Below are 14,308 nucleotides of genomic sequence, written 5' to 3'. Positions count from 1 at the left end.
CAGGAAGGCTTACGATTATAGCAGTTCGGGAGGTAATTGTGGATAATGAAAAATTTCATGGGTTCTATTGTTTTATTTGAAAATATACGCGTGCGCGCGCGCGCGCGCGCGCGCGTGTGTGTGTGTGTGTGTGTGTGTGCAATAGGTTAAAGAATTGTGGCGGTATTTGGAACTAATAAGCCGTCAGTAACTGACACCTTTCAGTAAAGGGCTATCTAACGCTCACTTCTGAAGGGGCGTTGTAGGATCATACCATGGTGGTTTCAAATAAAATACATTTATGAACCCGCGTGGATTCAGAATTAATTGATGTGAATTCAAAATGAGCACACGCGAATTCAAGATAAACTCATAAGAAATAAAGCGATTTTAAGATGAATAGGGTTGTTTCGCGATTTTATAGGTCAAATAATTTTTTAATACATAATATTAATCCAAACTGAAAGTCCGTTATAATTTTTTTTATGTTGAATCATTCGAAAGAAAAAAAAAATGAGAAATTGAAGGCCGTAAAACACTTATTGAAATTGGTGTCAGGTGGGTGTCACTTGACTCAGAGGTTCTCATAATTATTATCTATCAATGTGACGATGTGAAACTCATGATAAAGAGTCTAGACCACGCTCTGGTCTGCTGCCAATTCTGACTATTTTAATTTGATAGCTTTATTTGTTAAAGTTTATGTAACGGAAAAGTTCTCCTGTTGTAATATTTTGATTGAGAGTCAGTTGTATGTTGAAGGAAAACAGTGAGTATAATTATTAACACATTACAAAATCGTACATATTTACGAATTGTTCAGTAAACATGACTACATTTAAGTACTTTTTTAATGGATTATTTATACAAAAGTTTTTGTTTTAAATCTTTTCTAAACAATATTTTTCGACTGCAATTTTCGATGTGCACATAACAAAAATGAAACATCGGCACAGAAAAATATATTTGAGAATCACTGACACATATGCTGTGACTGGTGGAAAATCCGACCTCATTGACGTTAAAGAGGCTCTCCAATCGATATCGTGATATAAAATTCATATTTCAATATTAAAATAAAAAAAGTAAACAATACGTGAAAAATATTTTACGGGCGTTTTTAAACTTAGAATTTTATATACTATAAGATCTATTTATTGGAAAAATGATATCTGACTTTGGAAACAACCCTATTCATAAGAATATAAGATAAATTAATGAAAAATCAAGATAAATTTACCTGAATTTAAGACGAATGTGCCTCCATTCGAGATAAAGTAACCTAAATTCAGGATGAATCCTTGCGAATTCAAGATAAATTAGAGCGCGCAGAAGATGAATTCTTGCTAAATTAAGATGAATTCAACCTGCATTAACGTAAATTTGACATAAATTTGCGTGAACTCTAGATGAATTTATGTGAATTTATGATGAATTCATGATCAGTCAAGAACAATTCAAGCAAGTTGAAGATAAATTCAGGAGAATTTAAGATGAATTAAAACGAGTTCAAGAATAATTCATACAAATTCAAGTGAATTCATGATGAATTCGAGCTTGTTCTAGATAAATTCAGTCGAGATAAAGTTGCATTCACATAAATTCAAGATGAAAATTGATCATTTGTTATTAAAAATGTATATTTTTGCTTCCAAATTTTAGTATTCTAGTTAAAAATACATCTTTTTGGTTAAAATTTTCGGAATTCCAGTTGAATATTTATAATTTTAATTGAAAATTCACCTTTCTAGTTAAAATACAAACTACTTGGCTCAAAGTTCAACTTTTTTGTATAAAATTAATTTTTTTAGTTTAAAATTCATCTATATCAGTTAAGATTCATGCTTTTAGTCAAAAATTTCACACTATAATGAAAATTTTTTGGTTTTTTGGTAGAAAATTAATGTTTTTTATTGAAAATTTCATTATTTCATTTATTATTGAAGATTATATTTTTCTAGTTAAAAATGTCACTATTTGGTTCAAAAAAGAGATTTTTTGGTTAAACCTTCAACTAATAGCTTGAGAATTTTTGTAAAAAATTTAAGTAGTTAAATAAAAATCTATGTAATTTGTTGTAATGTGCTGTAATTGTATGTAATTGTTTGCTTTTGTTGCCAAATAATTTTTACCTAAAAATTGAAATATTTCATTTTTGTTTTGACACTGATCTTTTTTAGTTTAAAATTTAACTATTCGGTTGACAATTTTTATTTTTTAGTTGAAAATTAACTATTTTTTTAAGAGTTCATATATTTTTTTAAAGAAACGTATTTTTTATAAGAAAATTATTCTTCCTTGTTTAACACTTAACCCCCTACCGCCCTTAAAACTTACTTTTTTTCTGAATTTTGAGACATTAAGGCATGTTATTCCTATGGTGGAGTGTATACAAAACTAAAATTCTAGCTCATTACCGTCCTGACTTTCATGTAAATCCTTGCGTTAAAAATTGCTGTTCGTCTCAAAGTCATATTTAAAAAAACTCAAGTCTTCCAAACGTTACATATATGTCACTGTGGGTGGTAAAGGGTTAATCGTCTTGTTTGAAAAGTTATATTTTTCGTTAAAACTAAAATTAATTTTTTGAAAGTTTAACTTTTTTTTTTTGAAAATTTATCCTTTAGGTTTAAGATTTATCATTTTAGTTGAAAATTCTACACTTTAATTGGATTTTTTTTTCTATGCAGAATTAATTTTTTTAACTGAAAATTCTACTATTTAATTTTTTGTGAGAAATTGATGTTTTTTAGTTTAAAATTTAACTATTTGGCTGAAAAATGTTCTTATTAAGTTGAAAATCAACTATTTCACTAGAAATTTATGTAAATAACAGAAAAAACGTCTTTTTGTGAGAAAACTAATCTGATTGTACGAAAATTAATCTTCTTGTTTGAAAATTTATCTTTTCGGTTGAAAATTCGAGGCTTCCAGTACAATATTCATTATTTGAGTTAAAAATTCATCTTTTTCCTTGAAAATGAAACTACTTGGTTCAAAGTTTATCTTTCTTTTTAAAAATTCACCTTTTCAGTTTAAAGTTTATCTATTCTAGTTGAAGATTTATTATTTTAGTTACAAATTAAAATATTTGATTAAAAATTTGAATTCAAATCTTCTTTAGTTAAAAATGCAACTATTTGGTTGAAAATTTATCTTTATTGTTGAAAATTAACTGTTTGGTTGAGAATTCTTGTATTTTGTTGAAAATTCGTATTTTTTGGTAAAAAATTAACATTTTTTATTTTAAATTCAACTATAAGCTCAGAAACTCCGCTGTTTTACTGAAAATGCAATAATTTTATTTGAAAAGTTATGAGCTTGAAGAAGGTTAAGATTGAACTCAATATGGTATCCATAATAATATTGCGTAGATTTGCACTGAGTTTGAATTATAAGAAGATTAAATAAGAATTTGCGTGAATTACTATTGAAATTTATGGACTTTAGAGACAAATTGAAGAAATGATTGATTACTTTTTCAGTATTATTTAGTTCTACAATTATTCCAAATATTCTAATATATTTTTAAAAAATCTTTCAACGTAGTTTCCTAAGAATTTAGAAATCAAACATGTCAATTAAATCCTGAGGAACTGAAAAAACATTATAACAAATTTAGATGCTTTAAAAAAATGTTAATTAATATCCAGTTCGTCTTTCGAGAAAAGGAAAATTGATTAAAACAATACACCCCTTGCAGGAATAAAATATTACTTATATCATGGATATGAAAGGTAAACAAAAAAAATAATGAAGAAGACTTTTACGAACAGCAAGGGAGGTTAAAAGATACGACCTCTGGGTCAAAAGTTACGACCGCGGAGTAGCAAGTTACGACCCTCAGATAACAAGTAACTCGCGAGAATTTCTAAATGTATTCAAAACTCGTGCGTATTGTACTGACTATTAGAAAAACAAAAGATAATTAGGATCGTGATGTTGCCTTTAGGAAATACGTGATTCGAGAATATAAACAGGACCAAGTTTTCGTTTTGAAGTGTTCCGACATTTAAATGCTTTACGAGTTTTATACAAATTTAATTTTCCCGGATCTATAATTTTGATTGTAAAATACTGGAATGAAATTAATCTCGCCTCTCATTTTTCACTGTTACCTCCTTTGGCATTTCCGTCGAATATAGAATTCCACATATAGTTAATGATCATATAAAAAATTTCATTAGAAAATCCTATTAAACCTAATAAATATATGTAGGCGGATTTATAACGAATTTCATATGATTTCCACATTAGTTGTATGCAAATTATAAATCTGGTGGAATGTTTTTATTTCTAAGTATTTTATGCATTTTAGAAAAATAACAAAGTATTAAAGTTACTGTTCTCTAACAATTCGTTGAAAATATTATACATTAAGGCGGAGTGAAATAGATACTGTTTTGGAAAAATTTTAATATGGCAAGCCTGAAATTTCTTCATATCAAAACAATCTAATTGCTTATTATTTCTTTTTCATGGAAATCTTTCTAGTGGAATTTAAAACGTTAACCCCCCCCCCCCTCTACCGAAAAAAACAAAAATACGAAAATTCTTAAACCATAAAAATTTTTTGCCTAAAAAGGAAACTTATAACATATTTGTTTGGTCGAAACTAAAACAAAATTCAGTTTTCACCTTTTAAATTTATTTCAGGACATGCGCATGTTCTCAATCTACAAAAAATATGCTTTTTGTACATTATAAAAAAAATTCTAAAATAGTCATAAGAACTTTATTTTTTATTTTATTATTTTCGGCTAGAAAAAACTGCATGAACCCAAATTCGCACTCATTTTTTTAACAAAAGCTTTTGAATTTTTAAAAAGTTTTATTTTCAAATGAAAAAATGGAACAGAAAATATAAGCCGATTTTAAAATTAGTTATTCTTAAAATTATTATGCTCATACGATTCGATTAGTTTTAGTATTTTCAATCCCCTCTATTATAAATATTTCGTGTTAGTGCTTTTCGCCGTTAACGATTATTAAAAAAAATTGTTTTTATATAAAATCATCGATTATCGAAATTAGTATTGTAAAACAATAGTCATTATCAATATTCCCAATTCTCAACACTTTTAGGTTTTCTAGCTTTTCAGACCTATAATAGGGATTTCTAATAAAAAATAATTATATTCCAAAGATATAAAGTTTTTTACATGTACGTTTTTCGATTGTTAGCGTTTATTTACCCCAAATTAATATTTGTTCGCAAAAAATATTAGATCTTAATGATTCATAATTTTTTAAAACCTTAGAAAAAAAATTTCAGAAAATATTGGCAATTTATAAAAAACATTAATTAATATTGGCGTGTTTCGCATGAAATTGGAATTAAAAGAAACATTAGATTTTAATTCAATTATTTTTATTTCAAATAATAAAATTTACAATCTTAAACAATTTCGTACTGCGTTAGTATTTTTTTCGTTCCGCAAGACTGCTCCGACCCAGGTTGCTGATCAATCTCTCTAGCAATCACCCCAAGTGAAGATCCTCACAAAGTCGTTATGTAAGATTCCTCAGTTGGGTATATTAGTCGCCAAGGTCTTTTGTTTCAGGCGTCATTCACTCTACTGACACTCTTTTTATTAACTATTTGCCGCCATACTTTCCTGTCCTGGCACACTTCTTTAGCTTCTTTTATGTCCATGCATTTTTTCATGCAGACTCTCGTGTTTCTGTGACTTCTTATGTCTCTTCTAAGTAGGGCCTCATTCACACATTCTAACCATTCTTTCCGCGGTCTACCTCTGGGCACGCTGCCATTTACTTTACCTTGATACTTCCGCATCTATCTTCCCGTCCCTAGTAAATAAGCTACCAAGGTATACGAACATATCAACTTGTTCAATTCTCTCATCATTTAATAAAATATTGCATAGTGTTTTCTCACTCTTTCCTTCGAACACCATAGTTTTTGTTTTATTTGCGTTAATTTTGAGGCCTATGCTCTTCATGCTTGCATCTAGTTTATTCAACATTCTTTGTAAGTCTTTGATAGACTCTGCCATAACAACCTTTTTATCTGCGAACGCTAACCCACGTACCCTTAATGTTTCGAGATCCACACCCTCGTCGTCGAAGAGAGCCATTCTTAAACACTTGTCCATTAATAATATAAATAACCATGAAGATATAACGTATCCTTGTCTAACCCCTTGAATAATATCGAAACAGTCACTCAATTTCCCATTCACTCTTACACTCGCTTTGCTACCTGTATATATTGTTTTTATAGCTTGTAGGATCCATCCATTGACTCCATACTCTTTCAGGACTTCCCAAAGTTTACTTCTATCTACCTTGTCAAAAGCTTTTTCTAGGTCAACAAATGCACAGAAAACTTTTTTCCTACTCTCAAACTTTTTTGTGCTATTTGCCTTAAGCTAAATATTTGATCCGTACACGACCTTCCTGGCATAAACCCACTTTGGACTTCCCAAATCTTTGCTTCTGTTATTTTCATTACCCTACGAATAAGTATTTTTGAGTATATTCTACTTACGGTACTTAATAAGCTAATCCCTCTATAATTATTGCAGTCGCTTTTATCTCCCTTTCTTTTGTATATTGGTACGATAATCGCTTTTTTCCAATCGTCTGGGACGTCTCCCATCTCGAAACATAAATTTATTAATTCGTACAGTCTATGCGGTATGCACTCGCCACCGTGTTTAAGCATTTCAGCGTTAATACCGTCTACTCCGGCAACCTTACCGTTTTTCAAGTTCTTAATTATATCCCTAACATCAGTGACACAGATTTTCTCAATTGAGTTTTCTATCGCATCGTGTTCAACATCGCAGTTGTGGTGTCCTATAGTTTCATCTTCGAATTGTCTCCTGAAATAGTCTCTAAAAGCCTCGAGTATTCTGTCTGCATCATATATCATTCCCCCCTACTATTTCTCATGTTGACAAATTCTGCACTTTTGTTTCCTTTCATTTTTTTATAAAGCAGTTTCTTGCTTCCTTCAAAGTCGTTTTGTATTTTCATCTCTTCTTCTGCTCTAATTGTATCTTTACGTTCCTTGACTCATCGTTTGAGTATCCTGTTTTCGAGTCTATAATCATTTCTACATCTATTTTTTTCCTCATTGCTAAGACCTGGGATGTTCAAAGTTCTCTTGTACGCTTCTTTCTTTGCTTTTTGGGTAGATAAGAAATAATTAGAGTACAAAGAACATTAATCATTCCTGGACCATTTTAGGTTAAGTTGACGTTTTGCATAGAAAATTTGTATTTTCAAACAAAGTTTTAATAAAATTTGCAATCTTTTATCAATTTTACATTATTTTATATTTTTTCGAAAAATCAGGAAAAAAAATCGTGATATTTGTAATTTTAGAACGGGAACAAGATTCCATTTTTTTATTAATCTTAGGTTATGTTGTAGCTTTGCACCGAAAATCATATTTTTTAGTAAGAAATCATTATAAATTTAAAGAAGATAATAGAAGACAATTTTGAAACAATTTAAGTTTATCTTATTGTTTTCACTAGAAATACTTTATTTTAAATACAAATTATCAAATTTTCAAGAAGGTTTACAATTCGAAACATTTTTTCGTTATATCATGCCACTGTTTTTTTGTTGTTGAGAATTTGTATTTAAACAAAAATTTATAAAAATTTTCAGATTATCATTATTTTTTAGATTACGATTTCGTGATTAGATTTTCAATGTTTGTAGAGTTTTTATTGTCTTTTATAACAAAAATAAGTAGTATTAATAAATAGTCTTTGGATTTAAGGAATGTAAACAATGTTTGCTTAATTTTAGGTTATATTCGTGCTTTCCATCAGAAGTGGGTATATACGTATATCAAAGAAGATTTACAATTGTTGAAAAATAATATGGAATGATAGCCTGCTTTCTAAATCAGAAATCGGTTATCTTAAACAAATATCATGTTTCTGTAAAATGAAAATTAAATTTTGAACAATGAGTGATTTTTAATAAAAACACAATGATTTTATCGTCTATAAATTATACACAAATATTATAATATATTTTCACCAATCATAAAAAATCTTGTCCTTGATTTTTTTATCTATTATTTTAGGTATTAAATACAATAAAATGCAAAAATGTTGAATTAATATTAATTTTGTATTTTAATTTAAAATAAAGTAAGATAGGTAATAATCGCGCCTAGCGCGTGTGTTTGTTTTCTTATTAAAGAAAATAATTCCAGAGAATAAATTCATTGTTTGTTGAAAATCTGCAAAACAAGTGAATTTTGGATAACGTTTGGGAAACCTGGAAAAGTCTTGAAATGTTAAAAAAAGTGCCTGGAATTATTTTGGTAGCTTATCTTTTAAATTTTCTATAACTAAAAAAAGAATTATATATACATAAAACCACAAATTATATATGATAAATGATCATGAATTCATTATATCATTATATTTAAACAGTTTTGCTACGTAGACAGTAAATTAAAAACCGTTGGCGTCCCTGAATGAGGGACAATTTCTCCCTGATGCCGATAGAAAGTTTTTATGTTGCGAACGTTAAGGGAAAAGTTATTTGCACTGTGCGTTATCTGATACGAAACAAACATTCCAGAACGGTAGAAAACATAAAAGCAAATTGATGCGGCTCATAAAGGTTTACGAATGTTGGCTGCCCGAAAGGATAATGGACGCTCACCGGAAGTCACTTAGAACAGTAGCAGTTCACTATGCGTAACGGAGGAATCAGAAGAAAATTCTGACTCTAGACCTAGATTAGTGCTGTATAAATAGGGATGCTGACTTATCAGAAAATAAATTAATTTTTTTTATGCTCGAAATAAGGGTGGAAGTGTCACGTTTCATGGCAACAATTATTGGGTCCCCAAATGAATTCGGTGTCCTTACATTGATGTCTTGTTAATCTTGGTCAAACTTGAGTTTTTTCCACCCTATGGTAGTTTCAAACGGTGACCCTTAAACTTCAAAACATAATCTAATGGGTGGCGGCCATGCGGACCTAACCTAAAAATCATTAGTAAATATAATGTCGTCCAACAAAGGGCATTTGAGACACAACATTTTTTTGCATTCAAATTGAAAAACCATTGTGAAATCTTTGAGAACACGTTTTACACGTTTTATGTATCATCCTACCTTTTCCTAGGGCTGACCAAATATTTTGCGTCCCTTAAGCTGCATTTTATTTTTATCTGTCTGCAAAAAGAATGCAGACTTTTAAATGTTTCTTTTCGCACACCATTGAATTCACTAATGATTGTAAAGGTTAAGTCCGCAGGGCCGCCACCTATTATTTTGTGTATTAAGGGCTTAAAATTCGTCCTTCAAAAATACCTTAGAACGGAAAAAATAAAAGTTTGAATAAGAGTTACAAAAAGTAACGTAGCCCAATATTCTCTAAAAAGAGAGGAAATAGAGTGATTCTTCACGAAAATAGGGAATAATATAATAGAAATAAATTCTTTTTTATTGGATGATTAGTTTAAATATCATATTAAATTCAGTATGAATGACTTTAAATTCCTAGAATTTCAAGTTGAAATATATTGGGTTTTTTTGGACAAAAATAAATTTCTAACCTAAATAGACGAATTTTTGAAAACAACGAAAATTAATTCTTAACCAAAAGAACTTTTAACAAAATAGTAGCACGTTTAATCAAATAGTTAAATTTTCAAACTAAAAGACTAGTTTTTTAAAGGGCAGTTGAATTTACAATAAAAAAAAGGATGAATTTTTAACCAAATAGTTTTATTTTGAAACAAGCTGCTGCATTTTCAAACCACCTTTAAAAATAAATATCTATCAAGATGACTTTATTAAAAAAGTTATATTTTTAACGTAAGAAGATGCATTTTCAACCAAGTGGTCAAATTTTGAAACAAAAAATATTAAAATTCAACCACCAAATTATAATTTTTACATCGCAAAGTAGATATTTCCATAACAGAGTTTAATTTGAACCATGAATAATGGCATTTCTGCAATAAAAAAAAACACATTAATTTTCTACCAAATGACGAATTTTCAACCAGTTGAATTTAACGGGAAAAAAGTTGAATCATCAACCAAATAGATGAATTTGTAAATAAACATTAGTGAATTTTAAACCAAACAGTTGAATTTGCAACTAAAAATACATTTTTTTAAACCAAAAATGAAATCGTCTTTTCAGCTTATGAAATTAGTTTTTAACAGGAAACAACAGTTTCTTAACCATTCGAATTTAACCAAAAAGATGAATTTTCGAAAAACATAATTAATTTTCTGACAAAATAAAAAAAAAATTTCAACAAAATACATACGTACCAAACATGGAATATTCGAAATTTTAGATAAAAAATTAAGTTTTAATCAAAAAGAAAACGAATTTTCATCAAGAAAGTTCAATTTTCAGCTGAACAGGTGAATTTTGAACAGAATAGTTAAATTAATAACCAAAAAGATTAAGTTCTTACCAAGAGCTTTTATGTTTGACCAATAAAGATGAATTTTTATTAAAATACATAAATTTACAAGAAAATAATTGAATTGTGGGTCCAAAAAGAAGAAAAATGGTATAAAAACTGTTGAATATTTAACCTCAATACCTGATTTTTCGGCGTAAAAGTAATTTTCTACACAATAGTAAAACTTAAATAAAAAGTTTCATTCTTAACTAAAAATATAAATATTCAACCGAAAAAATGAATGTTTTACAAAATAGGTAAGTTTCGAACCAAAAATATTAATTTTCCGTCAAGAAGATTAATTTCCTAACGCAAAAATATGATTTTTCGACAAAATTGTTGAATTTTCAAGCCAAAAGTTTAATAATTTAATTTTAACTAACAAAGATGAATTTTCTACCGTATAAGATGAATTCTTTGTCAAAAGAAGAATTTTTAAATATTTGAATTAATTTAAAAAATGTATGTGCTATGTAGTAGTTTAACTTTAAACCAAATAGTTGTTTTTTGAAACAAAGAAGATGAATTCTCAACGAAACATATAATAGCTGATATTACAACCAGAAAAATTTTTATTTCAAGTAAAAAAATTGTTGAATCCAACCAAAAGAGATAAATTAAAAAAATATATAAAACATCTGCATTTTCAGTTAAAAAAAATGAATCATTCGGAAAGAAAATAAATTTTAACAAAATAGTTAAATTCTAAGCCAATGAGATGAATCTTCAGCCTAAAAATCGAATTTTAAACAACGTAATTTAATTTTAAAAACTCTTAGTATTTGAAGTCTGTTAATTATGTACTTTTGAATTGTTTGTATATTTATAAGTCAATATAAAAAGAAGATTTTAATATTTACTTATAGTTGATCAACTCTAAAATTTAAATTATCTAAAGATTTACAAATTTGTTGGAATATTTTACTTTACAGGCTACTATTGTATTGAGAAGATAGAAATTGGCACAATTGATGCGAGCTCTCGAACCAAGAATAGCAGAAAGTCCCTGAGCATGAAATTTTTATTAAACATTGGCTCAGTCCAGCTTGCCTCTATTGCATTCATTTTTCACCTCGCTCGGTCACGGAAAAGTTCTACCACCGGGGAAAACTTTTCCCTCTATTCAGTATACACGATCCTCCTGATGTTATAGTTCAAACGATGTGATGAAAAAATGAGGTGAAAATGTATGATTTATTTGAAGCTTTAGAAGCGGGCATTCTTTTCTAAAGGTACACAAAAAGTTATGAGGGATATCCGCCATAAATTAATTTTCTATCCATAAAGCGATTTCCGGTGCCACAAGAAAAGAGATAAAATGTGATGAGAATGTTAAAATCATGCAGAAATCTTGCCTAGTAAGGTGCTAACCAGTTTGCCCTACTTCTGATGTGGCCCTGATCTGGTAAACTGGCATGAGCCCAGTGGCTCCAATTTTCATATCTTTTCGCACTGCGCATGCCTCTCGTCGACAACCGGATTGGTAACCGTTGGCGCGCCTATTTAAAATTATTGAATCTGGAAATAAATTGTTTCCAACCAACAATAACCGTAAAGCGCATCAAAATATTAGGAATTATTATATTCTCATCAGAGAAGGTATTAGATTTGTGTAAAATTTGACCTCCCCCCCCCAGTTTTTGTCAAATGTCCACGTTTTGAGACCCCCTGAATCCGAAAACAGGTTTTTACGAATGTGTCTGTCTGTATGTCTGTATGTCTGTCTGAATGTATATCTGCCTGTCTGTCTGTGAACACGATAACTTTTGAAAAAATTAATCTATTAAACTGCCCTCTGGTTAGCCAGCCATTTTTGATGAAAATTTAAAAAGTGGGCACATTTTGAATATTTTTAAGACCACTTTTTTAAAAATTCAAACATTCTTTATAGGGTAATTCGTAGAATTCAAAAAATTTAATAATTTATCCTGATTACTTTTTTTGAAAACTCAAAAATTACTAGAGTTATAGCATTTTCAAAATCCAGAAAAACAAACTAAAATGAACGATTTAAGCTAAGCAACGCATGATACGAAAAAAAGTCTGGAAAAGAAAAACGTTGCTTTTTGAAAGCCCTATAAGATTATCATAACAACTTTTTTAATTTGGTCGAGAAATTCAACACTCCAAATTTGATCGCACCAAAAATAATGAAAAATCCAAAAAATACATTTTTTGGTCAAATTCGGCAAGATACGAAGAAAATGAAAAAGCTCAAATTGCGCGCCCTGGAAAAAACCGCGAATTAAGAATGAATCACTTTTCGATGTAAGCTACGAGACAAAATGAGACAAAACTTGTTCATCCAAAAAAGAGCTATAATTTTGTATAGGACAGTTAAGGCCGGTTCCACCAACCTCGGTTAAAAATTCAATCCACGGTTAAAGCTAGTTAGGCGTTCCACCACTTTTTAACAGTCGGTTAACTCGCATTAACCACCGTTAAAGCTAACTGGTCAGGATTGGTCGGTTAGGGCGATTTAATCGTCCTTTAATTTAAAAGTGCAGTGTCGTTGTGAAATATGGAGTTTTTGGAAGAAGTTCTGGGGTCATCTGATCGTTTCCTATGATCGTTGCAAATGCATGACAAAATAATAACGTTGAATTTAATAGCGCATTAAAAGTAATTTACTGACAGTATTAAATAATCTTTGAACATTTTGAGTGACCTTTTCGACATTTTCCATTTTCTAAGCGAAAAAAAACTGAAAAAACTGCTTTTAGATTAAATATCCGCAGTGTTAAAATTTTGAACAGAAATCGGGAAGTGTGTTTGTTTTTATTGTGAGCCGGGATAAAAAAGTGATCGGGAGCAGGAAAAAGCTAACAAAATTCAATTTTTCAGACCACCAAATGATCTATATATTATTAAATAATGGCAAATGCTATTTTAAGGAACGATATAGAACTGTAGTGTTGTGGCAACGGTGTTACAAATAAAGTATATAGGTATATCTTCATGTTTTTAGAGTTTTTCTCTTTTGAAACATATTATTTTATTTTTCATATTAATTGTGAAAATTGGGCATTATTTAATAAATAATAAAAACTGATATCTTAATATATATTCAAGTTTAAGAAAATAAACTAAAATTATGAATGGTAAATAAATGTAATTAATTTTAATGAATTTATTTATAAAATTGCTTTTCGGCATAACTCTTTTCATTAAATTTAGCTTAAGATTTAGAACAAAAAGGGAATTTTCATTGTAATTGTTTTTAAATTAAACATGAACTAAAGGATCTTATTCTAAATAAGGAATCGCAACATAGGAACCAAGTTTTCAAAGTAATTTCCAAATTACTATTTTATCAATTTTAGATTGATTTATTCTCGTCTATCAGTGTATGTAGGTTTTGAATTATTGATCATAATTTTTTTTCATCGAATCTACAGAAAAGAATGATTAATAAATGTTCATTTTCATTTCAAATGTTTAAATTATGTCTGTTAAAGCATAATTTAATGAAGATATAAATTATTTTACAGTTTTGGATGGTTTATAAATTTTTTATAACCTTATAGTACCTTTTTAAATTTTATCTGTAGAAGTTTCAGTTAGTTTTGAAAAGAATCGAAAATAATTCAAATCTTTAGAAGATTCTGAAAAATTTTTTTAAAAATGTACATTTTTGATGATTTAGTACAAAAAAAGAGAAGCCTTTTAAGAACGTTTAAAGGTTTTAGGAAAACAAGAAAATTGTTTCAAGATTCCTTTAAAATTTTTAATGATTTCTTTATTTTGAAGAAGGGATTTTAAACGAAAATTGAATCAAAAATACAAAAAAAATCTATTATGCTTAATAAATATTTTCAACTATTCAAACAATTCCAAGTTATTTTTAAACTTGTGAAAAATTCCATTTTTTCAATGTAGATTCTTGAAGATTTTGAA

At 28.7% G+C, this 14,308-nt stretch overlaps 1 protein-coding gene across 1 annotated transcript in view; it reads left to right on the top strand.

Moving 5' to 3' along the window:
- The window catches only part of LOC117178499 (1-phosphatidylinositol 4,5-bisphosphate phosphodiesterase epsilon-1-like), a 232,785-nt gene that overhangs the window by 20,734 nt on the left and 197,743 nt on the right, over nt 1-14,308 (top strand). The window lies entirely within an intron of this gene.

This window comes from Belonocnema kinseyi, chromosome 8 (assembly GCF_010883055.1).
Source record: "Belonocnema kinseyi isolate 2016_QV_RU_SX_M_011 chromosome 8, B_treatae_v1, whole genome shotgun sequence".
Classification (NCBI taxonomy): domain Eukaryota; kingdom Metazoa; phylum Arthropoda; class Insecta; order Hymenoptera; family Cynipidae; genus Belonocnema; species Belonocnema kinseyi.
The sequence above is the reverse complement of the archived record's forward strand: the minus strand, read 5'-3'. Positions and strand labels throughout refer to the sequence as shown.